Here is a 26773-nt window from a genome sequence, read left to right on the forward strand (position 1 = left end):
TTGTTTTTTGAGACAGAATTTCACTCTTGTCACCCAGGCTGGAGTACAATGGCACTATCTCGGCTCACTGCAACCTCCGCCTCCCAGGTTCAAGTGATTCTCCTGCCTCAGCCTCTCGAGTAGCTGGGATTACAGGCACGTGCCACCATGCCTGGCTAATTTTTGCATTTTTAGTAAAGATGGAGTTTCGCCATGTTGGCCAGGCTGGTCTCGATCTCCTAACCTCAGGTGATCCTCCCACCTCGGCCTCCCAAAGTGCTGGAATTACAGGCGTGAGTCACCGCACCCAGCCCTGTGTTGTGGATAGAGGTAGAACAGAGAGGTGGTGACTCCTCTGCGAAGTTCAGACCCATTGGCTTCTGGGGTCCCTTCCAGCTTTGAGATTTGGGGATTTACCTCCATTCCTTCCCAGGTTTCACAGTCCATCAAGATCTACCCATACACCAGATTTTTTCCAATCCTTCACGGAAACTTGCCTGATCCCCGTGTCCTTTGGATTCAGTCATGTGATGGGCCAGCACATCTGAGAGATGCATCCATGCTAAATTCAGAGTGGTCACAGATTAGCACATTAGTCCTTCCAGATAACCCAGGTGCAGGTTTACAGGGTCTTGGATCTGTCAACTTACAGGTAAAAGGAACGGTGGAACTTCTAGCACTGGGGAGGGACCAAGGGACAGATATGTTTGGGAAAACATGCCTGAGAAGTTTATCAAATAGTGCCTAGTACCTTCCAAATCCTTCTTACAATAAGATTAACTTTAGCTAAGATCACAAACCAGAGCTCAAAGATCTGAAGGGCCGGAGTGCCTAATTTGGCCCCTTTTCATGAGCCAAGTGAAGTGCCAGGGGATCTCTGGACACCTTCTCCTTGCCTTGTAGATGCCTTGCCAAGGAGAACCCGCTCGCCTGGCAGCTGTAAGCCAGCACTTTTCTTTTCAAAGCCTCTGAGTCTCCTTTCCCTCCTCCTCCTTCCTTCCCGCCTCCCCCCCTCAACCCCCAAAAAAGGAGGATGCCCCTTCTGTTGAGTACACAGCCTGCAATTTTGCTGTCAAATCTCAGCCAGGAGGTCAGTGTTGTGACTGACTGTGTAAGGATCGCTCCCTTAAGGGTAATTACACTAAATTCCCCTCTGAAGGACAGCTCTCTCTGGATAGAATACAAGAAAACTCCGCATCCCCCATTCACGGAAATTCATGATTTCTGTGGCTGTCACTGGCACTCTGGCAGCGAGACACTTCGAGGTGCTCCAACCACTCAGAGGTTAGTATGAAGGCGGTGGCCGCGGCAGGACCCAGGCCATGGAGGTGGGAGGCCAAGCGGCAAGATTAGGGGTGTGGGGTCCAGAGGGACCCCTCTGAGGAGCTGGGGTCCTGGGTGGCCAAGCAGGAACTGGGCCACAGACAGGAACATCTTCACCTGAGCTAGCCACACCCTGAACAGGGAATGCAAGGTCTCGCCACTGACATTCACCCCATGGGGGATACCCCTACACATGCACTCATTCATTTGTTTAACAGGTTGCCTTAGAGCACTCATCACCTGCCCTGCACTGTACTAGGCACTAAAGGGGGACCCGCGATGGGGCAGCAGCCCCCTCTGCAAGGGCTGGAGTGCTCATAGGTAAAACAAAGCACTTACATGTGAAAGGTGAATAAATATCCAAGTCTCCTCCATCCCCCGAATCATCCCCAGGCCCTATCAGAGGGGCAACACCCTGACCCTTGTCCCCACCTGCCCTGAGGGAGGCTGGCAGCTAGACCCTTCAGGTCTAGCAGCCACACTTCCACTCTTCCCACTCCGGGGAGACCCTGGCAAGAGTTGGGGAGTCACTCACCCACAACAAACAGTTAAAAGGAAGAAAGCAGGTCTGGCGATATCAATGCACTTTGATAACAATAAACTCTGCTTTTAATTTATGCTAATGTGTAGGGCTGTGGTGACAGTAAGAACTAAATTACAGAGTGGCTTTCGAGCTGGTAATTATCCCTCCATTTTTCGCTGCTCTGGAAGATGGACACACAATTATGCTCTCTTGCTGTATATTAATACAGATTCTTGACATCTTCAGCAGACCTGGAGCTGTCATCGAGCTTTTTGTCTCCTTTAATTGAAAATTAATGGTTACTGGGTTGCCACGGAAACAGAGGCCACGGACGCCAATGGTGCTCACGTCTCACCGCGGGACTGGCGGCGTCAGGAGTCCGGAATGACCTTGAAAGTTAAAAGAAAAAAAAAAAAAACTTAAAAAAGAAGGGGAGAGGAGGACAGGAGGGTGGGGGGGTGATGTTCGTGTCAGAGCTGAGAGAGAGACAGAGAAAGAAGAGAAGGAAAGGAGTGAAAAGGGAAGAGGGAGGGAAAAGAGAGGAAAAGAAGAGATTAAAAATCAAAAAGAAGAGAGGAAATTCCAGGAGGTTGGGAGTGTGGATGCTGGTGAGGGGAAATTAAGTTTGTAAGTTTTACCTCTCAGCTTTTGCCTCTTACCTCTCGTGCTCTTGCTCACTTTCTCTCTCTCTCTCTCTCTCCATCTCTCTCTCTTTCTCTCTTTTTTAAAGACCCACTGAAACACTGGGACCTGGGTCTCCACTTCAGATTCCATGATTGTACAAATCTGTTTCAGTCAGAATGTCAGCATCTGCTGAGAGTCCCCATGAGGAGAGACAAAGGCTCCTTTGGTGCCATGAGAGGTGGCAGGCAGAGCAGGGGCAGGGGTGAGGTGTGCCACGTGGGCACTTCTCAGGAGCCAAGTGGGCTGTGCTGTCAGAAGTGGGGGCCAGGGACGGGGCCACTGCATGGGGAGCTGGGAGCTGCCGAAACATTGCTCCGGCAGACATGAGCAGGTGAGAGGGCTCTGTCTGCTAGGCCTTCAGCTTGAAGACACAACAAAATAACTCAAAAGAGTCAGAGATGGGGGGAGTATGAAGGGGGAGGGTCCGGGCAAGGTTCAGTTTGCCTGGGAAGATAAGAGATACAGGAGGGCCATTCAGTGAGCCTCTGGGATGGCCAGTGGCTCTGCTTGGGAAGGTGTTTTCCTAGGAGAAGTTAGCAGGCCCAGCATAGAGGCACTGGGGACCCCTGAGTGTTCTAGCAGGGAAGGTGGGCTCTTTTCTCACCAGCCCACCTTCCCAATTCCTCAGCCCAGAGCACATGCTCTAGAAAAGCAACTCAATTCAACCATTATTGGATGCCTTCAGTGAACCAGCAGCCAAGCTAGACTTTGGGGTCACAAAGACAAATCAGACATAGATCCTGCCTAGAAAGGCTCAAAATCGAACCTGGGAGTAGACAGACATGAACAGACAATTGGAAAGTTAGCGACCACCTCAAAGATTTCTCTGCAAGGATGTTCATCTCAGTGTTATTTACAATAGCAAAAATCTAGAAATGGATGGATGACCAATAGGTGATGACTAATAAAATGATATGCCTTATGCCCAAAGAGCACTATACAGTCATTTTAAATTATGTTGGAGAAGAATATGTAATAACCTGGAGGAAAAAGTTCTCAATATTTTATTTAACAAAAAAATTAGTTGACAAAATGGTGATGTATTTTATGATTCCACAATCTTGTTTCTAAACTTTTAAAGACGTGTACATTAAACATGTAATAAAGTTACATATATGTGTATGTAAATGTGTGATTGCATGTGAGTGTATATTTGTGAATATGTGCGTGAATGTGTGTGTCCATGTGAGTATGTGTAAATGTGTGTATAAGAGTCAGCTTAAAAGAAACTAGGAGATACACTAAAGTCGTACCATGGTTATCTCTGGGTGGGAAGATTATGGCTGATCTTTATTTCCTTTTTTATGCTTTTCTGCATTTTCCTTTTTTTTTTTTTTTTGAGATGGAGTCTCACTCTGTCACCCAGGCTGGAGTGCAGTGGCCGGATCTCAGCTCACTGCAACCTCTCTGCCGCCCAGGTTCCAGCAATTCTCCTGCTCAGCCTCCCGAGTAGCTGGGATTACAGGCACCTGCCACCGCACCTGGCTAATTTTTGTAGCTTTAGCAGAGACGGGGTTTCACTATCTTGCCGGGCTAGTTTTGAACTCCTGACCTCATGATCCACCCGCCTCAGCCTCCCAAAGTGCCGGGATTACAGGCATGAGCCACCATGCCGGCCTGTATTTTCCATTTTTTTAAACAATAAATATACATAACTTTGATTAACAGAACAAAAAGAAAAGAAAAGGTGTCTTTAGAATTCCAGAACTAGGCCCCTAGAGATAAAATCCCCAATAAGGTGCTCCTCACACACTTCTGCAGGGACTGGGCCCCCTTGCCCAAGGCTTTCCCCCAGAAATCAGACCCAGCAGAGCTTTTCCCCAATTACCAGAACCCCAGAACCCTGTCCTAGGCTCTCATTCCCCTCCCCCCGCAACACTCTCCCCATCCCCAGCCTGCTGGCCATGGTGTCCAGAGATAGGGTGATAGGCTGAGGACACCCAAGCAGGGCTGCAGGGTGGGCCAGGGGAGCAGGCCCTGCAGCCTGGGACATGGATGCCAGGATCTCCTTCTCTTTGTTTCCCAGGTGGACCTTTAAGGTAGCACCACTGCCTTCAGCATCATATTTGGACTCACATGCAGGCCACCAGCTACTCCAGGGCTAGGAAAGGGTCTCTCATTCATTAGGGCCCCAGTTGCTGGCTGGACCTCAGCAGCTCTTTGCTAAGTTGAATATCAACAGTGGATATTTATGGAGTAACTACTCATCATTACAACTCTTAAGGTACATATTACTATCTCATTTCACAGACCTGGCAGCTAAGGTCCAGAGAGGCTAACTGACTGGCTCCAAGGCCCATAGATGATCAGTTGCAGAGCTGGAACCCAACCCCAGGGACCATCTGCCTCCAGGTTTGTACTCTCTGTGCCTGTTTCTTCCCTTGCCAGGTCCAGAAACCCCAGGTACAAGTGGAGTCACCCTGAATGGCTAGGGTTTCTGGAATAAACCCCATTCTGGGAAGGTCACCATGAAAATCTGTATCTTTTCATGGTCTTGGCACCCCTGGCCTGCCTGTGGCAGGGCTGGAAGAGTTACCCCTAGTTAAAGCAGGAACTTTGGAGAAAGCCTGGCTGGGAGGGGGAAGGGAGGCTCATAACAAATGCATCCTCTCTGCCTCTCACTAGACACATCCTTAACTCACTCACCTGGCAAACGGGAGCTCTGTTCCATACCCCCAATTCACTTCTCTACCCCTGCCCAGTCTCAGCCTCCAAAATCAGATTTCCACACCCCTTCCCCCAGGAAGCTTTCAGGCAAGTCACTTCAAATTGCCACACTTATTCCTGTACTCTGCCCCAATAACAAATAAAGCTACCCTATGGCATATGTCCTCTGTCCTCCATGGCAGGCCCTAAGCCAAGCACTTCGCATGCGTCCACTCCCTCTATCTTCCTGACAAGTTTATAAGGAGGTGCTATGGTTTTATCCCACTGAGGCATAGAAAGTTAGCCAGCTTGCCCAATGTGACATAGCAAATCAGTGGCAGAGCCAAAAGGTGACCCCGTGCCATCTGAAACCAGAAGCCACGTTCTTCACTACCACACCAATGGCAATGCAAGGATTTGAGGTTTCACTGGAACTGTGGTGCACTGGATGACCTGGAAATCAGTAGCCCATTTGGCTAGACTCTTGTGACGTGTCAATGATGAGGCAGGTTGCAGCAATGGTCTTTCCCCAGAACAGAGGATCTTGCATGTGTAGACAGGCGGAAACAGGCTCACCTCCTCTCTGGAGGTAGACTGCATCTGCTTCATTGACCTGGGAGCCTCTCAGGGTAAGGTCAATTCTGTTCTCACTGGTCCTGCCATCCACACTCAGGACATGAGGGAGGGTTCCGGGGTGGGGGGTCGGGGGCGACTGGCTGCTCCACTGGCTGGTAGACCGGCTATAGGGACAGGTGTAGGGGAAGGGTCCCACGTAAGGGCCATCTGCGCCTCTACCCTGTCCCTGGCTGAGCCCAAGACCCAGAGGAGGCCTGACTTTCTCTTTCCTCCACCTCCCTCCACCCCTCTACCCGCCCTTCTCCACCTCTCCCCTGTCCTTCCCTCCACCTCCCTCCACCCCCCTACCTGCCCTTCTCCACCTCTCCCCTGTCCTTCCCTCCACCTCCCCACCTCACCCCTGCCCACTTCCCTCCCCGCCCACTTTCCCAGAGCCAGAACAAACAAGACAAACCCAGCCGAGGCAGCAGCGGTGGCAGCGAGGGGAGCAGGGAACTTGCCTTCATTTCCCCGGCTTCCCTGATCCCGACCTTAATCCCCGCTCAGCATCCTGTCAGCCGGGTTGTTCTCAAGCTGACATTGCTGCAGGCGCCTTCTCGGCAGCCTTTCCTCAGATCTGCCTCCTCCGGGGACTTCTAAAGAGGAGCCTGAGGTTTCTCTGTTACAGCCGGCTTCACTCACTGCCCTCAAGCAAAGCCTGGGCTCCCAGGGGGCTGCAGGGAGAGGGGGCTGAGTGGGGGCAGTGCCAGTCCTGATGTTTCAGAGGAAGAGAGGAGAATGGAGGTGGCTGGACCCCAGAGGCTTCCACAGTGGGGGTCAGGCCTGGAGCAGGAGCCCAGCCATTGCTGTGGGTCTGCTCAAAGCAGGGAAGGACTTGCTTAGGTGTGCAGGCCTGAGAAACTTAGGGGAAACTGAGACTGGAGCCCAGGGAATTCAGGCTGGTGATAGTTCTGGCTGTGGAGGAAGCTGAAGGGTTTGCAAGTTTCTGAGCCTGCAGGGAGATCACAGCTCAGAGTGGGTTTGGAGAGAGGGGCAGCTGGAGCCTGCACTGAGTGTGTGTGAAAGAAAACACAGACATACACATTCATCAGTGGACGTGCTGAACACCTGCTGGGTCCTGGGAGCCAGACGGGAAGAGCAGCCTGGTGAGAGGGATGCGGGTAAGCTCCGCAACAGACGGACCCCCGTCCCCGATCTGCTGTGGGGTCGCTGTGTGGCCTCAGACGGGTCACTTGGCTTTTCTGAAGCCCATTTTTCTCATCTATAAGATGTGTGGTGGGAAGGGGGAGGTAATCAGGAAAAGCATGCTTGCAGGATCAATGTGAAGTTTAGAGTCAGCGTGTGCAGAGCACCTGGGGTTGAGGATGATTTTTACCATTCATGTCACTGTCTGCAGGGACATTAGAGTCTGGAGCTTTGTCTGGGTTTTCATAAGTGGAACTTTGTGTGGAGGGGAGTCGCAGGAGGGCACGGGTGTGTGCAAGTGAGCAAGTGAATGTCCATGTGGGGGTCTGGGCAGGACCCCCATGAAGCTGCTGTGAGTCCCTACATCTGAAATCAGGCTCAGCCCACAGCCTGAACAAACATCTGGGATGTAGGTCTGGCCAGTTCTGCCGTCCTGATACACCCTCACCCTCTAGTTGTGACACACCCATTCTGCCAAGGGGATAGGGATATAAGAGGCTCCTGGAAGCCCAGGAAAGGTGCTCCTTAAGCTCCCCTACCTCTTTCAGCCCCCTCTCTGGGGACTCCCTCAGAGTCATAAGTGCTCCAGGGACTGAATTGGAAGGGAGTGCCTGAGACCTCGGGGGCTCAGCTTCTTGGGAGAGAGCTCAGGGTGCAAGCTGGGTGGGCTTTGTGAGAGTTGGTAGGGTCCCAAAGGCAGAGGGGTTGAGTGAGTGGCAGAGAGGGTGCCTCTCCATCCACCTCTCCATTCCAGAGTGGGAGGGAGGGAGTCCTGGAGAGGGGGCTATAAAGCAGGATCTGGATTCAGTCCCTCTACCTCCCCAATCAGGCCTCTCCCTGGATCAGTAAAAAAAACAGAAGCACCAGCTCTTCCTGTTGCCAGGGTTGAGGTAGCTGGGTGGCCTTAGGCAAGTCACTAAACCTCTCTGACCCTTGCTCTCCCCATCAGTAAAATGGGAATAGTATTGCCTGTCGGTGTTGCAGTGCAGTAAAAAACAAAGCAGTATGTGCAAAGCACTGAAAACAATGCCTGGCATGTGGTAAATGCTCCAAGGTGTGCACAACATCCCAGCTGACACAAAGTTTTGACTTGGGCTGTGGCGGGTATGTCTGTACGAGCATTACTTGGTAATAAGAAATAGAATGTTGACAGCGTTTTAGGTTCCAAAAATGGATATGAATGTCAAAAAGTCAAAGCAGCCAGGTAAAAATGTCATGTAACAGCCAGGCATGGTGGCATGCACCTGTAGTCCCAGCTACTCGGAAGGCTGAGGCAGGAGAATCACTTGAGCCCAGGAATTCGAGGCTGCAGTGTGCTATGAATTGATTGTGCCACTACACTCCAGCCTGGGCCACATAGCAAGACCCTGTCTCTAAAAAACAAAAACACAAAGCAAAACGAAAAGTGTCATGTAACAGCTTGGCACATATAGGTATTGGTAAATTATATTTTCCTTCTTCTCTTTCTCCCTCCCTTCCTTCGGACCAAATGAATTTTATCATTCTCTAACCAAATCATTCTCACTCTTTGGGGGAAGTCAAATTCCCTCCTGACCTAACCATGATGCTTGCATCTCATCTTCGTGTGCTGGGGCAGGGGGGTTGCCTCCAGGGCCCACATAGGGCACTGTTGTCTCCCAGTCTTTGGGAAACCACCAGTCTGAGAACTCTCAGGAACTTGCTAACCATGCTGATTCCTGGCCCCCCTGACCTGCTGAATCAACGCCGGGAAAGGAGCCTGGGGATCTGCATTTAATAAGCTCCCTTGTGAATTTGTCACCCACTAAATTTGAAAACCGCCTCCTTAGCACTTTTTCTCTTTTGCCCTTGGCCCATATGCCCATATGTGCTCTTGTTGTCAGATCATGTTTAAAGTCCTCGTCTTGGGAAGGTGGCTGCTTCAGCCCCCAGCCGGGAGATTCCTGTGGGATGCTCCCTGCAAGAACCCTGAGGTCACTGGGCAGGATTCTGCCCTGCACCTTAGTCCCATGGCACCTATATATATTCATCCCCTACAGTCTGCAGGAGTTGGGGGCTTCCAGGCCCATTTTCCATAGTGGATGCTATATTCCTCAAAGGTCGGAACCTTTGGGTCCCCCCAGCAGGTGACCTGGGGTACAACCAGGACTCCATGTCAAACAAAGACATTGTCTCCCTGCCCTGGCATTCAAACAGACAGGCTCAGGTCGGGGCAGGTGTCCTTCCCATTTCCCAAGAGCCTCCCTGCACTGGCGGTTGGGGAGCAGGGCAGCCTTCTGCTGCTTCTTCCTTCCCTGGTTTGTCACCCAAAGGTGTCACACAAAGGCTCACCTTCGTGTTTAGGAAAGGGTGGGGAAGGGGACACTTCTCAGACCTCTGATGACTCACCTTTCCCCAAATTCCAACCCCCACACCCTTATAACTACTCCCATCCACCTTAGAATGAGTGAGGGTGACCAGAACTTTACCAAGGGAGGCACCCTTGGGAGGAGGAGGCAGCGGGGTGTGTGAGGCTCTTCTGGACTCAGAGGCCTGAGTGTGAAGTTCTGGCTCCTCATCAGCCAGTTGCACAGACCATGGCAAGCCCTCCTCCAGTTCTCTCATCTGGGAAGCGGCCATTAAAAGTTGTGAGGCCTGAGAGAGACCACAGGGATGAAAGTGCTAAGTGAACACGAGGTATGGATCTTTTTTTTCTTCTTTTATAGAATTAATCATTTTGCATCCTCCCCCAACAACAGGTGCAGGCTACCTAGGAAGCCCCTGTCCAACTGCCTCCTCTCTGGGAGTCCCAGCCTCAAGCTCTCTGGCTCTTAAAACAAGCCCATCTGTTTGGGAGGTTTCAGAGGTAGCTGGGAGGGGCCCCCAACCACCCCAGCCCATTCCAAATAGGTAGAGTGGGAGAACCCCGTTCTGAGGCAGCCTCTAGCCATGATGTCCACCCCGGGGGCGTCAGGGGAGGTGAGGAGAGGAGGCACCAGGGGAAGAGGACTGTGGGAGCCAGATCCCGAAACTCCTATGGGCGTGAGACCAGAAACCCAAACCCTGCCCCCACCTCCCCACCCCTTAAGCCACCGTCCGGAAAAAATAAACTATTTCCTGCAACCAGCTCCGAAACAAAGTCTGTGAATGCACAGTGACACATGTTACATAAATAGAAGCCACAGAGGGGAAAAGCCTGTTTTCTCTTTCATTATTTATCACTCTCTAACCATCTCCAGCTGGGTGAGTAAACAGGCGCATTGGCCCATAATGAGGAACAGACTGCTGCCGTGGGGCTGCCGGAGGGGCGCGTGTGTGTGTGAGCGTGAGAGTGTGTGGATGTGTCTGTCTGTCTGCCCCTGAGAGGGAAGCGTGGGAGCCTGAAAAGGCAGAAGGCTTGTGGGACACCAGATTCCAGAGGACAAGGGGGGAGCCACCTGGTGCCCCCCTGGGGTGGGACAGAGCCAGTCTGCTGCCTCCTCACCATGAGGGTTGGTGGGGGAACTGGTGAGCTGGGCGGAGGAGTCAGAGGGGAGAGACTGTGTGGGTGGGAGAGGATGTGAGATGTATGAGCCAAGTGCGAGACTGCAAATGTGCCGGGTCTCTGAGCGTGACCTCCGCAGGGTGGCCTCTGGGAGTGAGGCGGGGGTAGGAGGGCGTGTGAAGGGGTGTGACTGTAGGGGGTGTGTAGGGCTGTAAGACTGGGAACCTAAAGGAGTGGGTGTGTGATGACCTCACCATGCGTGTGTATGCATGTGTATGTGTGCGTGTGGGGGGACCATGGGAGTGTCTGATCCTGAAAGTGTATATAGGAGTGTGTGATTTGTGTGACTACGGGAATGTGTGTTTATATCTGTGTCACTATGGCAGTATGGCCTGTGCATGTGAGATTTTATGGCTGTAGGTGGTGTTTTGGGTTGAATTGTGCTTCTCCTCAAAAAAGATATATTGAAGCCCTAACCCCAGCACCTCTGAGTATGATTTTATTTGGAACCAGTATCACTGCAGATGTAATCAGTTAGGATGAGTCCCTACTGGAATAGAGTGGCCCTCATGCAATATGACTAGTGTCCATATAAGATGTCTGTGTGAAGACACAGAAACATGGAGGCAGAGGCTGAAGTGATACACCTCCAAACCAAAGAATACCTGGGGCTACCAGAAGCCAGCAAAAGCAAGGAAAGGCCGTTCCCCACAAGTCTCAGAAAGAACCTTGCCTTTGGACTTCTAGTCTCCAAAACTGTGATACAATAAATTCCTGTTGTTTTAAGCTACCCAGTGTGTGATACTTTGTTGTGGCAGTCCCAGGAAACTAATAGAGGTATGTATGAACGTGTTGTGCATATGAATATGTTGTGCGAGCTTGAGAGTGCATGAAAAAATGTGAGAAACCGGCTGGGCACGGTGGCTGACACCTGTAATCCTAGCACTTTGGGAGGCCAAGGTGGGCGGATCACCTGAGGTCAGGAGTTCTAGACCAGCCTGGCCAACATAGTGAAACCCCGTCTCTACTAAAAATACAAAAATTAGCTGGGTATGGTGGTGCATGGTTTTAATCCCAGCTACTTGGGAGGCTGAGGCAGGAGAATCGCCAGAACCAGGGAGGCAGAGGTTGCAGTGAGCTGAGATCATGCCGCTGTACTCCAGCCTGGGTGACAGAGCCAGACTCCATCTCAAAAAAAAAAAAAAAAAAAGGTGAGAAACCATGAGAGTGTGCATGTTTGTGAGTATGAGATGGTGGTAGTGAAGATGGAGGTGACTATGGGAGTGTGAAAACGTGTGAGACAGGGAATGTGTGAAGTGTCTGTGTGTGTATTTGTATGTGCCAGAACACACATGCTCAGTACCTACAAATCATCATCCTGGAAAGGAACTCAGCATCTGTCCTTCACATCTGATTGCCTCTACCCACCCTCCCTGACCTTGGGCAGCCCTACCTGAGGCCAGGTAAGCCTGGAGGAGGGCTACCCACAGCCTGCCCACAGGACACAGGATGCAGGCTTGCTCCTCAGGGACCCAGAGGAGGCCAGGCATTGAAGGCTGCAGGCAGTGAGGTACAGGGTCAAAATCTTTGTTTGTGGAACTGGGCATTATTGCCTGAAGTCTGATTTCTATTTTTTGTTTGTTTGTTTTTTGAGACAGAGTCTTGCTCTGTTACCCAGGCTGAAATGATATGGTGAGATCTTGGTTCACGACAACCTTCCCCTCCTGAGCTCAAGCAATTTTCCTCCCTCAGCCTCCTGAGGGACTACAAGCACATGCCATCACGCCTGGCTAATTTTTGTATTTTTTGTAGAGAAGGGGTCTCATGGCCAGGCACGGTGGCTCATACCTGTAATCCCAGCACTTTGGGAAGCTGAAGCAGGAGGATCACCTGAGGTCAGAAGTTCAAGACCAGCCTGACCAACATGAAACACCTATCTCTACAAAACACCTGTCTCTACAAAAATACGAAAATTAGCCAGGCATGATGGTGGGTGCCTGTAATCCCAGCTAGTTGGAAGGCTGAGACAGGAGAATCGCTTGAGCCTGGGAGGCGGAGGTTGCAGTGAGCCATCATCACACCATTGCACTCCAGCCTGCGCGACAGAGTGACACTCCATCTAAAAAAAAAGAGAGAGAGAAGGGGTCTCGTTATGTTGCCCAGGCTGGTCTCAACCCTCCTGCCTTGGCCTCCCAAAGTGCTGGGATTACAGATATGAGCCACCACGCCCAGCCCTGATTTCTTTCTAGCTGCTATGCTGGTATCCCCAGTCCTGCATAGGGAGACAGGCCTATGCTCAGAGAGTCTTGAAGCTACACTGGGTTCCTAGACACCATGCTGATCAGCCCCATTCCTGGAGACCACTGGATGTCACAGAACCAGCTGGAAACTTAGCCTCCCAGGCCATGTTCAGACCAGCCTGTCCCTCTGCTGGCTTAGCCACTGTCTTCCAACCAGGAGACACCATAATTGTTCAATTACTCAAAGCACATGTTCCAAGGCCCACGTCTTAGCATACTCAAAGGTGTCCCAGAGAGGCTTTGCAATGAAACTTCAGACAAGCCACTTCTCTCTGAGCCTCAGTTTCCTCTCTGAAGAGTGTACAACCACCCTTGCCCTGCCTACCCTCATAGAATTCTTGTCAGGATTAAGGGGCTCAATGGACATGAACTTGCCTTATAAAGAAACGCCTTATAAGATGCCTCCCACAGACCTATAGGGTCAGTATCATCTCCAGTATCAGCTTCCCACTGTCTCTTCCCTTAGCTCTGTAATGCTTTGATTTAATTCAGGAGTCTGCAAACTGTGGCTCACAGACCAAATTCTGCCTGGTTTTGTATGGTCTGTTAGCTAAGTGGTTTTCACAGATGAACATCAGTGGTCGATTTGATAATAGGGAGCATTAACTTCGAACCCCAACCAAGCAAAATGTTATCTCCTTTCCCCAAATTTCATTCTTCTTCTTATTAGACCTGTATTACAAAAAAAAAGTACTCAATTATTATTGTCATTGTAATTTCATCAATAAAAATTTTGTGGAAATTTGTTTTCTCTCTTGTTACGCAAATCCCTGCATAATATTCTCAATTTTGCCTCATAGCTGCAGAGCTTAAAATACAGCAAAAGTTTGCTGGTCTTTGCCTCCACTGCCCAACTCCGCCCCTGTCACATAAAAACAGCCACAGATGATACATAAGCAAATGAGTGTGGCTGTGCTCCAACACAACTTTATTTCCAGAAACAAGTGGTAAGCAGGATTTGGCCATCATCTGTCAACTCCTGAAGTAGAACACTGTAAGCCCTTGGCCATTTTGATGGGTTTGGAGAAGGGCAAGTCAATCCTTAGTCAAGTCCAAATAAGCTAAGTGTTGGCTTGAACAATTCACTGGACTGAATTGGGCTGGATGTGAGTCTGAAGATAATGGGACTCCCTCCAAGGACTCTAAGAATAAAGCCCACCCAGAAAAAGGCAGAGTGAAGCAATGGGAGAACCCAAGGGCATCGTTTTAAGTCCCTGGATCACACATCATCCGCAGTGAGTCCTGCTCCCTTGACTTTCCGGTGCAAAAGCCAGTCAATTTTCATTGTTATTTAAGCCCATTTGAAGTGGATTTTCTGATGTTTGCACTGATACAAGAGCACAAAAGAAGAGTGTCTAATCCAGCCTGGGGCATTCAGGGGAGACTTCCAAGAAGAGGTGCCATCTGAGCTGGGTCTTAGCAGTGAAAGCATATGGGAGAAAAGATATTCCAAGCAGAGGACACAGTCTGAGATGAAGCCCAGCTACATGGAAGAGCACAGAACATGCCACAAGTCCCGGGTGGCAGAGCTGGGAGTGGCCAGGGATAGAACCAGAGGTTCAAGAAAGGATACCTTCTACCCTGTGCACCCAGCCAAGGTGCATGAATTTTGAATGCGTCTTAAGCAGGGCATGACAAGTTCAGGCTGGAATTTTATTTATTTAATTTTAATTTTTATTTTTATTTTTATTTATTTATTTATTTTTTTTGAGACGGAGTCTCACTCTGTCGCCCAGGCTGGAGTGCAGTGGCCGGATCTCAGCTCACTGCGAGCTCCGCCTCCCGGGTTCACGCCATTCTCCGGCCTCAGCCTCCCGAGTAGCTGGGACTACAGGCGCCCGCCACCTCGCCCGGCTAGTTTTTTGTATTTCTTAATAGAGACGGGGTTTCACCCTGTTAGCCAGGATGGTCTCGATCTCCTGACCTCGTGATCCGCCCGTCTCGGCCTCCCAAAGTGCTGGGATTACAGGCTTGAGCCACCGCGCCCGGCCTTTAATTTTTATTAAAGATGGGGTTCAAGCAATCCATCTGCCTCAGCCTCCCAATGTGCTGAGATGACAGGCATGAGCTACCACACCAGCCTGGGCTGGCATGTTAGCTAGAACTTTTTCACCACTGTGGAGGATGCACTGAAGGGAGGCTCCAGAAGAGGACAAGGCTGGAAGTGGGGAGGCCAGCTAGGAAGCTATTGGAATACTCCAGATGGGAGATGATGAGGGTCCTGCCCTGACCAATAGTAGGGGGAGTGGAGGTAAAGAGGAGGGAATGACTCTGAGAAATGCCTTGGAAGCCACAGGACTTGGTGACTGGATATGAAGAGGAAGGGATAAGGAGAACCAAGGGATGATTCTAGTTTCTAGAGTGACTGGGTAGATTATGCTGCCACCAATGTGGAGAAAATGCAGAGGTGGAGCATGTTATGGATACAGAAGATGGCTTGGGCTGGGGACATGTTGACTGTGCCATCCCTGGAGGCCCACAGACATGGGCATGGGATCCAGGTTCCACACGGGATAGTGGTGGGAGCCACCATCTCACGGGTGGTAGATAAAACCATGAGAGTAGATGGGCTTGTCCAAGAGCACAGATGATGAGGAGAGCAGTGGGGCAACGCCCAGTGCTTCAGACAGGACAGTGGGAGATGAGATGAGCCCACAGAGACTCATGAAAAGGAAAAGTTAAGCAGGAGAACAGTAGGGCAGAGTGTGGCAGGCACTGGCGCCCTGCCCATCTCTCTCAGTGTTCGCCTCTAAAGGTAAAAGCCTGCTTACTGCCAACACCTGCTCTTTGCCTGAGGGTTTTTTCCTGGCCGTGGAAACACCCTTGGCTCCAATCCAGAGCAGGCCGGAAGTGCTGGAGAGTGAATGCGCCTAGAAGGAGGCCACAGCCCATGATGAAGGGAGGTTGATGGATGAGTACCCTAGGGCCTGCGCCCGTGGGTTGGCTTGTGTGCGGTGTGCGTCACGCATGCGCAAGTCCCCAGTGGGACTGCACTCCTCTTGCTGACAGTGGGATAACACTCCCTTTATTGGCTGCCTTCCCTCATTCTCCCTGCCCTGCTCCCCCACTGGTATTTCTGGGACCACCTCCCAAAGAAACCACTTATGCTTGAATCACTGTCAGAGTCTGCTTCAGGGAGAACCTAAACTAAGACAAAGGTGTCATGAAAACCAAACAAATAGAAAATATGAAGGTGTTCTCACCAGGTAACTTTTGTCACTGGAGGGATCAGGTCTGTCCTGCCCCAAGGGGCCCACCTCCACTCTCATAAAAGAGGCAGGCCGATTTCTTGTCTGGTCCGAAGGTTCTCAGCAGGGGACTTTCCACATTCCCTGGCTGAGCAAACTCCAACATCAAGAAATCCTTTTGTAGTCCCAGTTACTCAGAGGCTAAGGCAGGAGGATCTCTTGAGCCCAGGAATTCGAGGCTGCAGCGAGATATGGTCACATCACTGCACTCCAGCCTGGGTGTCAAAGTGAGATCCTGACTCTAAAATAAAACAGAAAAAATAAATCCTTTCCTATCTCTCACCTCATTCCTTCGGTTTTTGCAGGAGCTGCTGTGTACTGCAAATGCTCAGAAAGATTCCTCAGCCCCAAGCCCACCCTCTCCTTGTACCCCTGATTCAGTCCTCTTCTTTTCCAGCACTCCAGGTGGCTTTCACCTCTTTCTATTCATCATATCTCCAGCCCTGTAAGTGTTCTCTGCTTCTTTCTGCCTGCAATCCAAAGACTGGCCATGACTGCTGGCCAGTGTCCCACAGGGAGACGGGGGCTAGGTGGGCTGAAAATACTCCCAGTGTACTCCTGACCCACCCTGCTCCCCACCTCCTACCTCTCAAGGCAGGAGGCCAAGGGGAATTGCCTTGAACCAGACTTCTTGAGAGGTAAAGGGCCCTCAAGAAGCCATATACTAGAGCAATGAGGTGATCACTCTGGTGTGTAACAAGCCAGGGTATGAAGGCAGGTGCTGTACTTACATAATTGTGGAACCGTGTATGAATTTCAACCTTTCTGAGCTTTTGTCTTGTCATTTATAGAATGAAGATAATAATAGTATCAACCTGATTTAGGCTGGGTTCCCACAGAAGCAGCCCCTGAGACACTATTCCATTGCAAATGGTTGATTTAGGAGGTGAAGGAAATACCAGTAGAAAAGTGGGGAAGTAAGACAAGGAAAGGAGGCAACAAAGTATATGTTACCAGCTACAGGATGGGCTCGGTCCCACAGAAGAAACCCTGGAAGTATGCATAGCACACATGACTCGGAGTTATTCCACAAGTGAAGTGAGGGAGTAGGGGTATTTATATACCAATTCCCATCGGTTATGGGTAGAGGGCTCCTCCAGGAAGTGCTCGTTCCCTGGCACTTCTGGCCTCCCACAGAGTGGAAAAGTGGGCTCTAATGCCCAAAGGAAACCCTTAGGCTAGGAAAGGCAGGCATTAGTGATTGGAAGCCTTAGGGGTGAAAAGTCACAGTGCACCAGACAGGGCACCAACAAGTATCTGTTGCATCATCTTAGAGGACTGTTGGGAGGTGAAATGAGGTCATGTGTGGAACGCGCTTAGCACAGTGCCTGATGCATGGGTGGTTCTTCTTTAAGCAAGACCCAGCTTCAGTTTGCCTTCAGCTGCCTGGCTCCAGGGACTTCCTGCTGCCTAACAACATTGAGAGAGGTCCTGGGGGCTGGAGAGCCATGGGTTAAGAGGAGAGGGTACTGGAGGAGACCCTAGGGGACATGGTGAAGACCAGAAAGCAGAGGGGGTACAGGAGAACCAGGAAGGAGGTAGGGCCTGGGGCCCAGGCCTCGCATAGAATTACAAGGATCAGGAAGTGTGTGACCCCCACTCCATGGACCCAGCCAGATGCCACACACAATAAGGGATGTATAAAGACTCTCTTACCTTCCCTTATTTCTACTCTACATTCATTGCCTTTGATATTTGGAGCACTGCTTTCTCTTAAAAAAAAATAGGACTGTTGTGGGAATCAGAGATACACGTTAAAATTGCCTGGTGAACAGTTGATGCTCAACAGACGGCAGCTATTTTCAATGTGAGCCTACCTGGGCTTTAACTCTCCTCCTTCATATCCCACCTCACCCTCCAGGGCCAGCAGCTGAGACCCCAAGCCCCAGGTCTTCCAGGTTCCATGGGGAAGGAATGCATCCTCTGCTAAGAACAGAGTTCTGAAGGCATCCTAAGTCAACAAGCAGAAAGGGAGCCAGAGGAGAGATAAGAAGAATGGGGAGCACAGCCCTCTGAGAAAAGGGGATGGCTCTGAGGAAGTGAGAGTCTTCCTTGTCCCATTTTCTACCTAAGTTCCCCCCTTGACCCCAGCCAGCTCTTTCCTTGCAATCAATGAAGACACAGTTATTACATATGTCCTACAACATGCAGCTGATAACTGCAGGACACCAACTTGCCCTAAAGTGTTAGGCTATTTTTGTTTTTTAAACTTTGCTCTAAAGTATCAAATCATAATCAAATCAATATGCAAGTACTGTGCAGCTACCTTGCAAAAGAAATTAAGCTGGGTACAATGAGAAATCCCCAAATGACTGAAACTGTAGGTCCCTAAACTAAGGAGTTTATTATCTAGTTGGAGAAATGAGGCATAAAATGGCTAAACAGTTAACAAACAATAGGGTTTGTTAAAAGTTACTGGGAGCTTATTCAATAAGTTAGCTAACAACACATTGTAACATCAATGACACAGGAGTGCTAAAGAGCACCTGGAAAGAGGCAGAAGTGGGCTGGGGTAATCAAGAAAGAGTAACAGTAGCTATAGTCTATCCAACAACTAAACTGAGAAGAATCCTACATGAGCCATATGCATCCTCACCACCTCTCTGCCAGACTGTCATCTTTCTTCCCATCTTGCCGTTGAATAAACTGAGGTCAAGCCCCTTGCTTCAGGATTTTGGGCTAGAAAAGTGACAGAATTGAGACTTAAATCCAAAAGTCTTCAAGTGGATGGAAGATGTGGGATAGCTCCTAAAAGATAAGGAAGAGCCGGACGAGGTGGCTTGCACCTGCAATCCCAGCACTTTGGGAGGCTGAGGCGGGAGAATTATTTGAGTCCAGGAGTTTGAGACAAACCTGTGCAACAGAGAGACCCCTTCTCTACCTGGGTGTGGTAGCTCACACCTGTGGTCACAGTTAATCAGAAGGCTGAGGTGGGAGGATCACTTGAGCCCAGGAGGTTGATCACAGTGAGCTGTGATTGCACCACTGCACTCCAGCCTGGGCAACAGAGTGGAGGCCCTGTCTCCAAAAAAAAAAAAAAAAGATGAGGAAGAACTGAATGAAGGGAAAAGGAATTCTTTCCTCTGTGCCCACTCCTGGGGCTTCTGCTACCCTCATGCATCCTCCACCCCATCCCCACCCCCATGGGTGGGGTGCATGAGGGAGGGATAAGGCACTGGGTCTGCTCTCTTGGCCCCTCCCAGTATGTTCTGCTCTCTTCCTGCACAGAAATCCTTCCATGTAGGGATCTCATTTGACCTAAAGACGCTGTGTTCCAATTAGTGGAAAATCGCTCACTGTTTGTCAAGTTATCGTTTATTTTCTGATTTTTTTTTGAGATGGAGTCTTGCTGTCGCCCAGGCTGGAGTGCAGTGGCTGGATCTCAGCTCACTGCAAGCTCCGCCTCCCGGGTTTATGCCATTCTCCTGCCTTAGCCTCCCGAGTAGCTGGGACTACAGGTGCCCACCACTTCTCCCGGCTAGTTTTTTGTAATTTTTAGTAGAGACGGGGTTTCACCATGTTAGCCAGGATGGTCTCGATCTCCTGACCTCGTGATCCGCCTGTCTCGGCCTCCCAAAGTGCTGGGATTACAGGCTTGAGCCACCGCGCCCTGCCTATTTCCTGATCTTTAATGACTGATTTTCAACGAATCAGCCCAAAGTCCCATGCCCACCACCCTTTGGACAAGGCCTGAGTCTCTGACTCCCTTAAAGTCCCAAAAGGAACTGCAAACATCTCCAAGGGCCCAGGCGCCTGGTCAGCCTGGCACCTAGAAGGACAAGCCAGCCTCACCCCAGTCCTGGGGGCCCTCTCCTCCACAGCCCCCGGCACAGCTACCCACACTACCATGGTCATCTACTTGGGGCAATATGGTAAACTGATAAGCCTCCCCCACAGGTAGGAGCCCCGCTTAAAACCGAGGAAGCCTAGAGAGTGCCTTGAAGGTTCCTGGCACAGTTCATTAAGATGTCAACCCCTAATGAAATATTTCTCTCTTTAAATCATCATTGATCTTGGGGAAGAGGAGCCTTTGTGGAAAAGGAAAAGGCTGTCCCTCTCCTATTCCTCCCTCACCTCCAATCAGCAGAGATTCTAGGTCTTTCCCAGTCAGAAAGATTGGGAAGCAGGGAATGGACGAACAGTGGAGAGATGGGAAAGGCAAAAGATTCCGGAGTAGAGGAACCACAGCAGGGAAGGAGAGGCACAGTGGGAAGGGAGGTCACAGAAGGAAGCCTACCATAGCAATGAGACCATAATACCCAAACACCCACTACAATCGAACTGTCCCATCAGTGGGAGGCTGGGTAACAAAACAAGACGGGGCACACTGATATGGTAGAATCCTCTCCAGTGGCCTCTTAAGTAAGTGACCTAGAGACACACACAACACATGCAACGAACATGTAGACATTCATCTCAGCAGCATGAAGTTCAGCAAAACACAAGTAAAAACAAGGAGCAGGCTACCTTTCATTTAAAATTTTAATTGCTTGATATTTGACTATGCCACAAAAATGAATCAAAATAAATAACTAAAACAAAAGAAAATTTTGAGATACCCAAGCAATACCAAAGCAGTAAGAGTAGAAAACTTACTTGGGAAGGCCAGCTTCAGGAAACCACAAGGGAAGGATAGAGAATAGGAAAGAAGAGAGTCATGGAAAAGGCCTATATTAGCAATGATTTTTACATGTTTCATTTTTAAGCATAAAATGTATAGCTCAATTAATGTTTACAAAGTGAACACATGTATGTAACCAACTCCCAAATTCAAAAAGACCCCCAGAAATCCCCTTGTGCCCCTCCGTCACACCTCCACCTAAAATAGCCATGCTCCTGAGTTTTAATGCCATAAATTCTTTGATTGGGTTTTGAATTTCATATCAATGGAATCAAACTGTGTTTTCTTTTGCGTCTGGCTTTTATGCTCAACATTATATTTGTGAGATTCCTCCATGTTGTTGTATGTGGCAATGGTTTGCTCATTCTCATTGCCAAGTACTAGCCCACGGATGAGAAGACCATGGTTTAGTCACCTATTCCACTGTTGACAGCTATTGTGAATAGTGAGCACATGCGAATAGATGGCATAGCATTCTGGTGTATGCCTTTTGGTGAACATATGTACATATGCATTTTTATTGGCATATACTTAGGAGCGGAGTGGAGTGGAGTTACTGCATTATGCTGATAAAATGGGTTTTATTTTTGTTTTTTGTTTTGTCTTGTTTTTTGAGATGGAGTTTCACTCTTGTTGCCCAAGCTGGAGTGCAATGGTGCCATCTCAGCTCACTGCAACTTCCGCCTCCCAGGTTCCAGTGATTCTCCTGCCTCAGCCTCCCGAGTAGCTGGGATTACAGGCATGTGCCACCATGCCCGGCTAATTCTGTATTTTTAGTAGAGATGGTTTCTCCATGTTAGTCAGGCTAGTCTCGAATTCCCAACCTCAGGTGATGCACCCGCCTGCCTCAGCCTCCCAAAGTGCTGGGATTACAGGCGTAAGCCCCCGCTCCTAGCCTATGCTGATGAAGTTTTATTTCTCAATAACTAAAAAATAGTTTTTGGCCAGGTGTAGTGGCTCACACCTGTAATTCCAGTACTTTGGGAGGCCAAGGCAGGCAGATCACTTGAGGTCAGGAGTTCGAGACCAGCCTGGCCAACATGGCAAAACCTCATCTCTACTAAAAATACAAAAATTAGCAGGGCATGGTGGCATGAGCTTGTTGTCCCAGCTACTCGGGAGGCTGAGGCAGGAGAATTGCTTCAACTCGGAAGGCGGAGGTTGCAGTGAGCTTAGATCGAACCATTGCACTCCAGCCTGGGCGACAGAGTGAGACTCTGTCTCAATAATAATAATAATAAAATAAATATAAAATATCTGGGCTTAGGTTTGTTGGGACCCTGGGAATGAAGCAAATGTTTCTAGATGTACACACCACTACCACCCCAACCTACTCCTGAGTATCAGGCCTGCTGCTAGGAACAAGCTCATCTATCAGCCCACTTCACCTCCACAATAGGATGGCAGCTGACCTTGGGAAACGGCATCTGCTTCAGAGCAGGAGACCTGGGAGCAAGTCCTTGCCACACTACTTCCTAGCTCTGTGACCTGAGCAAGTCATTTGACCTCTCTCAGCTTCACCTGGAGAAGAGTCACCATTACTGGGGTGATAAGCTGAACAGCACGTTATTCGACTGCCTGGCAAGCATTTAATAAGTGGCAACTCATGATTTGCAGCTTTGTGAGGTCAACATTCCTCATCCTGGAGCTCATCAAAGGGAAAATAAGTAATTATGGAAAGCATGTGAGGAACACATTACCAGGCTAGACGTTTTGCCCATCCTCCCTCCCAACCACCCAAGGAGGCCTCCTAACCTCCCAATTGATGAGTGAGGAAACTGAGATTCAAACATCATGTAACTTGCCTCAGTCACACACTGGTTAAGTGACAGAGGCTGAAGTTCAACCCAAGGCTGCCTGACTCTAGCCCCTGTGCTCTTAACTATGGCCCCCATGGAGGGGCCAAGCCATGAGCCTTGGTTCCTGCCACCGCCAAAGCACCTGCACCTGCCCTGAGTCCTGTGAAGGAACAAGGACAGAAAGGGGACCCTCCTGCCTGCTCCCAGTCACTCCCACTTTGGAGCCAAGGGCTACTCTTTTCAACCTTCTTAACGAAGCTCTTGCATCAGGAAGAAGGGCTTTGGACTGGCTTCTTTGATTGGGGGCATTTGTTCTGTATCTTTCTTTGGGAAGGCTTTATCTTCCTCCCTAAAATGCCTTTTAGGTGAAGACAAGACAGAGTCTTTTGATGCCTTGAGCCCCCACAGTAGCTCACAGGGAGCTGGGAACTGAACTGGCCTGGAGATGAGGGGTAAACTGAACTGAAAGTGAAGGATTTCCCAGGGCAATCCCTCTGGGCAAGTGAGCCCATGTGTGAGGTACAAGGGCTGCTGCAGGAAGGGGACGGGAAAAGCATTCAGTGAACCAGCCAGAAAAGGGCTGGAGAAGTCCCTCAGAGGTCACCTTATTCCATGGCCCCCTACAGAAATTCTCTCTTTTGTCTCCAAAGCCCCTAGTTCGCACCCCACCCTCAGCCTTTGCTGCAAGAAGGATGAGAAGGAGAACTGAGGACATAGTCACTGGCCCAGCTGGTCTGACACAAGGACCTGCCACTCCAGGCTTGGCCTGGGGCTGTCCACACACCATGACTTCCACCAGAGCTGGCCCTCGACAGAAGGTAAATCAGATAGTACTACCAAGGGCTTTCTTTCTCCCGGAATATCCTTCCCCTCAGCTAACCCACAAGCAAGCAGTGCCACTTCAGAGACCACCATGAGCTTCTTTCTTGTCCTCATTGAAGTGGCTCTAGTTGGAATCTGGCTCATCACTGACCAGCAGCTGTGTAAGCCCAGGCAAGTGACTTGATCTCTTTGTGCCTCAGTTTCCTCTTCTATAAAATGGAGATAATAGAAATATCTCCCTCCTGGGGTTACTGTGAAGATTAAATGGCTGGTGAGTGGTACGACTCAGATGTTAGCTTTTATTTTATTCTTATGGCTATGGTTATCTCAGTTGCCACACTGGAAATGACACCGAGATATCCACATAAATGGCACTTAGAGTCTTCCCTGCACAATTTCACACCTAGAAATCTAAAATGCTCCAGCAAGACCTAAGTATGCCTGTCACACTTGCCCAACAGGGCAAATACATAAAATGTGGACCCGTGCAGGTGTCAATAACATTACAGAAAAGGGACAGAAGTGATGAAAAACAACCCAAGAGGGTGCCTCCTCTCTGACATCCCCTTTCCTTTCAAGGCCCACTGGAAGGGCCAAGAAATCCCCTCCCCCCAGGCAACTAAGCGTCAATCCTTGCAGCTCCGCCCCCACCCCTCAGGCTTCCAGCTCCCACTCCACAGGGGCTCTCATACTATGCCTGCCCCTTGTCCACCTGCCTGAGGATTTAGGACCAGGGGAGGCTTCAAGAGCCATTGTCTTCCTGCCCTGATCCCACAGCAGGATCCTCCCTTGGTCATGGGGACCTGGTATCACTGAGCTGGGTTGGGGTACTTCATGAGGACTCCTGAGGCCTCCTTCACTTCTCCCCACCCCCAACACACGCAGACAGATGGGAGATGTTGCCGGCGTGTGTGGGGCGGGGAGGTGGGACGGGTATTCAGATTTCCATGGGACTCTGAGTGGTGCGTCTGCTACCAACACAGCCCTGCCCCTTGGGCCGTGGGCGTTTCCTTACCCAGACCTCCCCCTCCCAAGCCAAACACACCATCGCCACCACCACCACAACCCCTCCAGTCCCCCTGGGCAAAAGCGATGTTCAGAGACGCGGAGTTTTGTTTACAATCTAATTTGTCCTCAACTTTGCACTTCACTTTGCCCGCATGGCTCTGGCCTTGGGCCCCTTCTTCACTGGTTCGCAGAGCACTATACGGGAAATTCCCTTTCCGCAGAAGGAGGCAGTGCGCGCCTGGGGGTGACCGTTCACAAAGCCCTGAAAGGGCCTCCCCACCCCCTACCCTCGGCTCAGAAAGCCCACCCTCAGCCCCCACGCAGTGGGGAGCAGGAGAGAGGCCAGGCAGGGCCCGAGCCTGACGCTGGCTCCGTCTCTGGGCCCCCGGCCACTCCCCGCGCCGAGCGCAGCCCGCCGGGAACCAGTGAACCGTGTGGGAGCAGGACTTGGCCGTACCTCCAGACTCCAGGGGATGGCCGGGGTTTGCAAGCGCGCCATAGGATGAGTCCGAGGCCAGGGTGAATCCCTGGGATCCCTCCACCTACCATCTTTTTCAGATCTGCCGCCCCACGTCTTCTCCCCACGTTCCCATTTTTCCTCCCCTAAAGTTTGGTGCACGTGGTCTTCTCTAGCTCTCAGCGAGCTGCCAGGCGGGGTGAAAGTTGCTGCACCTGCTTTAGGCGAATTATGGTAGCACTAGAAGTTGGTCTCCCCTCCCTCCGCCGCTTGCTCTCTCGCTCCCTCCTCCCTCGCGCTCCGCGCGCTCCCTCCTTCCCTCTCCACCCTCCTCCTCCTCCGCCCCATCCCGCCCCGCCCGCGCGCCGCCCGCTCGCAGCCACTCGCAGCCCAGGCTCAGTCGCAGCCCCTCGGAGTCCGGAGCCCACCGCCCCTGCGGACCGGACAGTGCGGCCAGCGGCCGGGACGGAGCCCCCAGCCCGCGAAGAGGGCGCGGCGCAGGCGGCGGCGGCGCGGCGGGGAGGAGCCCGGGCCGGAACCAGGGCCGGGCCGGGGGCGGGGACGCCGGGGTCCGGGAGCCCGGGAGCCGGAGCGAGCTGACGAGCGTCGCGGAAGGACTGGGAAGGAGGAGCGGAGCCGGAGCGAGCCAAGCAGCCCACAAAGTGCGATGCCCCGGCGGGGTTGAGGCGCGCAGCGGTCGGCGCGGCGCGCTGGGAGGACGCCCGGGAGCTGCGCGGCGCGGGGCGGCGCGGAGGGGCAGCCCCGGCGGGCGGCGGCGGGCCCGGGCTGCGACCGGAGCGAGCCCCATGCCCCGCGCGGGCTGACGGGCCGGAGCCCGCACGGAGCGGCCGGGCGGGACAGGTAGGTGTCGGGCCGGGCCCAGGGACGCGGGTGGGGGCTGGGCAGGCTACCAGACCAACTCCCTTGCTCGCGCACTCTCTCGCCCGCTCGCTGGCTCACTTTGTGTTTGCAAACTGCCCGCCCGAGACGCGCCGGGCGCCGGGAGGAGCCGGGCCCTGGCCGGCGCACTTTGTTCCAGCCAGGGCCGGCCGTGGCGCACTGACCCCACGCAGCCGCGACATTCCGCCCCTGGCCCGGGCCCCCGCGGGCCGGAGCTGCCTCAGGAACAGGTGGGGGCTGCGGCGCGACGGGAATGGGGGCAGCCGGAGGCCGGGGCGGGGAGGGGGGCGGCCGGAGAGGCCACCGAGGCCCGCCCTTCCCCAAGAATCTGGGCCCCGCCCCCTCCCTGCCGTGCCGCTGGGAATGGGGTGTACGGGGGCGCGACCCCCTCCCTGCCCGGAGTCAGACAAAGAATACTTCCCGGCCCAGACTTTCCTGAGCTGGGAAGGGACGTGGCTCACCCCAACTCTAGTCGGTACTGGACTCCCCAGGACGCGCCGGAGGCAGATGAATGTGGGGGCAAGAGAGCGGGGGATCGCGGTCCTACCCGCCGCGTCGTCTGTGGTGAAGAGGGGACTCGTCTTGCTGAGGTCGCACCTCGGAAGTGCCAGGGCCGGTCAGCCCCTTTCCCATTGCTCAGTCAGCTCGGGGATAGAGCGGAAAACTTCTTGGGGACTTGAGAGCGTCTGGAAATGGCCCCTGTGATTTGTGCGCCGGAGGTGGAGGGTGGGGAAACGATCTGGCTGACACCTCTACTCACCCGCTGTGGAGAGAAAGAGCTCCCGCTTCACCACGTAGGGGGAGAAGAGGGTAGCCGCGGGGGGCCCGGAGGCCACCAGGGAAGGAGCCCGGAGTGACCGAATAGGACCTCCCCTCCCAACTGAGGAGTCAGGTATCTCCCCTGGACAACCTCAGCACCTCTCTGGCCGGCGGCGCTTCAGCCTCGGGCTCCCCATCCACGCCAAACAAACTTCCTTGGGCTGCATTAGAGCCAAGCCAGTGGCGCTAGAATGCGACCTGGGGTCCCTACCGCCCGCGTAAAGGACCGCGTAATTTCGCGGGATGCGGATTTTGAGGCAGAGGCCCAGACAGCGGCGGATTCCCTCTGTCCCCCAATTGGGGCAACCTCGTGAACACACCTGCGAACCACCCCGATCCTAGGTTAAGGGGAAAGGATATGGGAACCCTGAGCCCAGAGCGCGCCCCGCTCTTCCCTTTGCTCCCTGGCTTCCCTGGCCAGCCCCCTCCCGGCTGGTTTCC

The 26773-nt window shown here is 51.9% G+C and overlaps 1 protein-coding gene and 1 long non-coding RNA gene across 5 annotated transcripts in view; one reads left to right on the forward strand and one right to left on the reverse strand.

Moving 5' to 3' along the window:
- Positions 1-1883: 1883 nt before the first annotated feature.
- LOC112623410 lies at positions 1884-26145 on the reverse strand. 2 transcript variants are annotated; one of them, XR_003119131.1, is made up of 2 exons: positions 26061-26145; positions 1884-2214 (listed from the first exon to the last, which is right to left on the reverse strand). It is a non-coding gene; the product is annotated as an uncharacterized LOC112623410 (long non-coding RNA). The 2 variants fall into 2 exon arrangements; XR_003119130.1 differs by lacking the exon at positions 26061-26145 and adding an exon at positions 24703-24857.
- The window catches only part of FOXP4 (forkhead box P4), a 54710-nt gene continuing 52897 nt past the window's right edge, over positions 24961-26773 (forward strand). For 2 of the 3 annotated variants that reach the window (XM_025383810.1, XM_025383811.1), the window contains exon 1: positions 24961-25474. The gene's annotated coding sequence lies outside the window, so the exon portion shown is untranslated. The remainder of the gene's footprint in view (positions 25475-26773) is intronic. The other variant, XM_025383812.1, reaches the window with a different exon arrangement.

The sequence above is a fragment of the Theropithecus gelada genome, chromosome 4, assembly GCF_003255815.1.
Source record: "Theropithecus gelada isolate Dixy chromosome 4, Tgel_1.0, whole genome shotgun sequence".
Classification (NCBI taxonomy): Eukaryota; Metazoa; Chordata; class Mammalia; order Primates; family Cercopithecidae; genus Theropithecus; species Theropithecus gelada.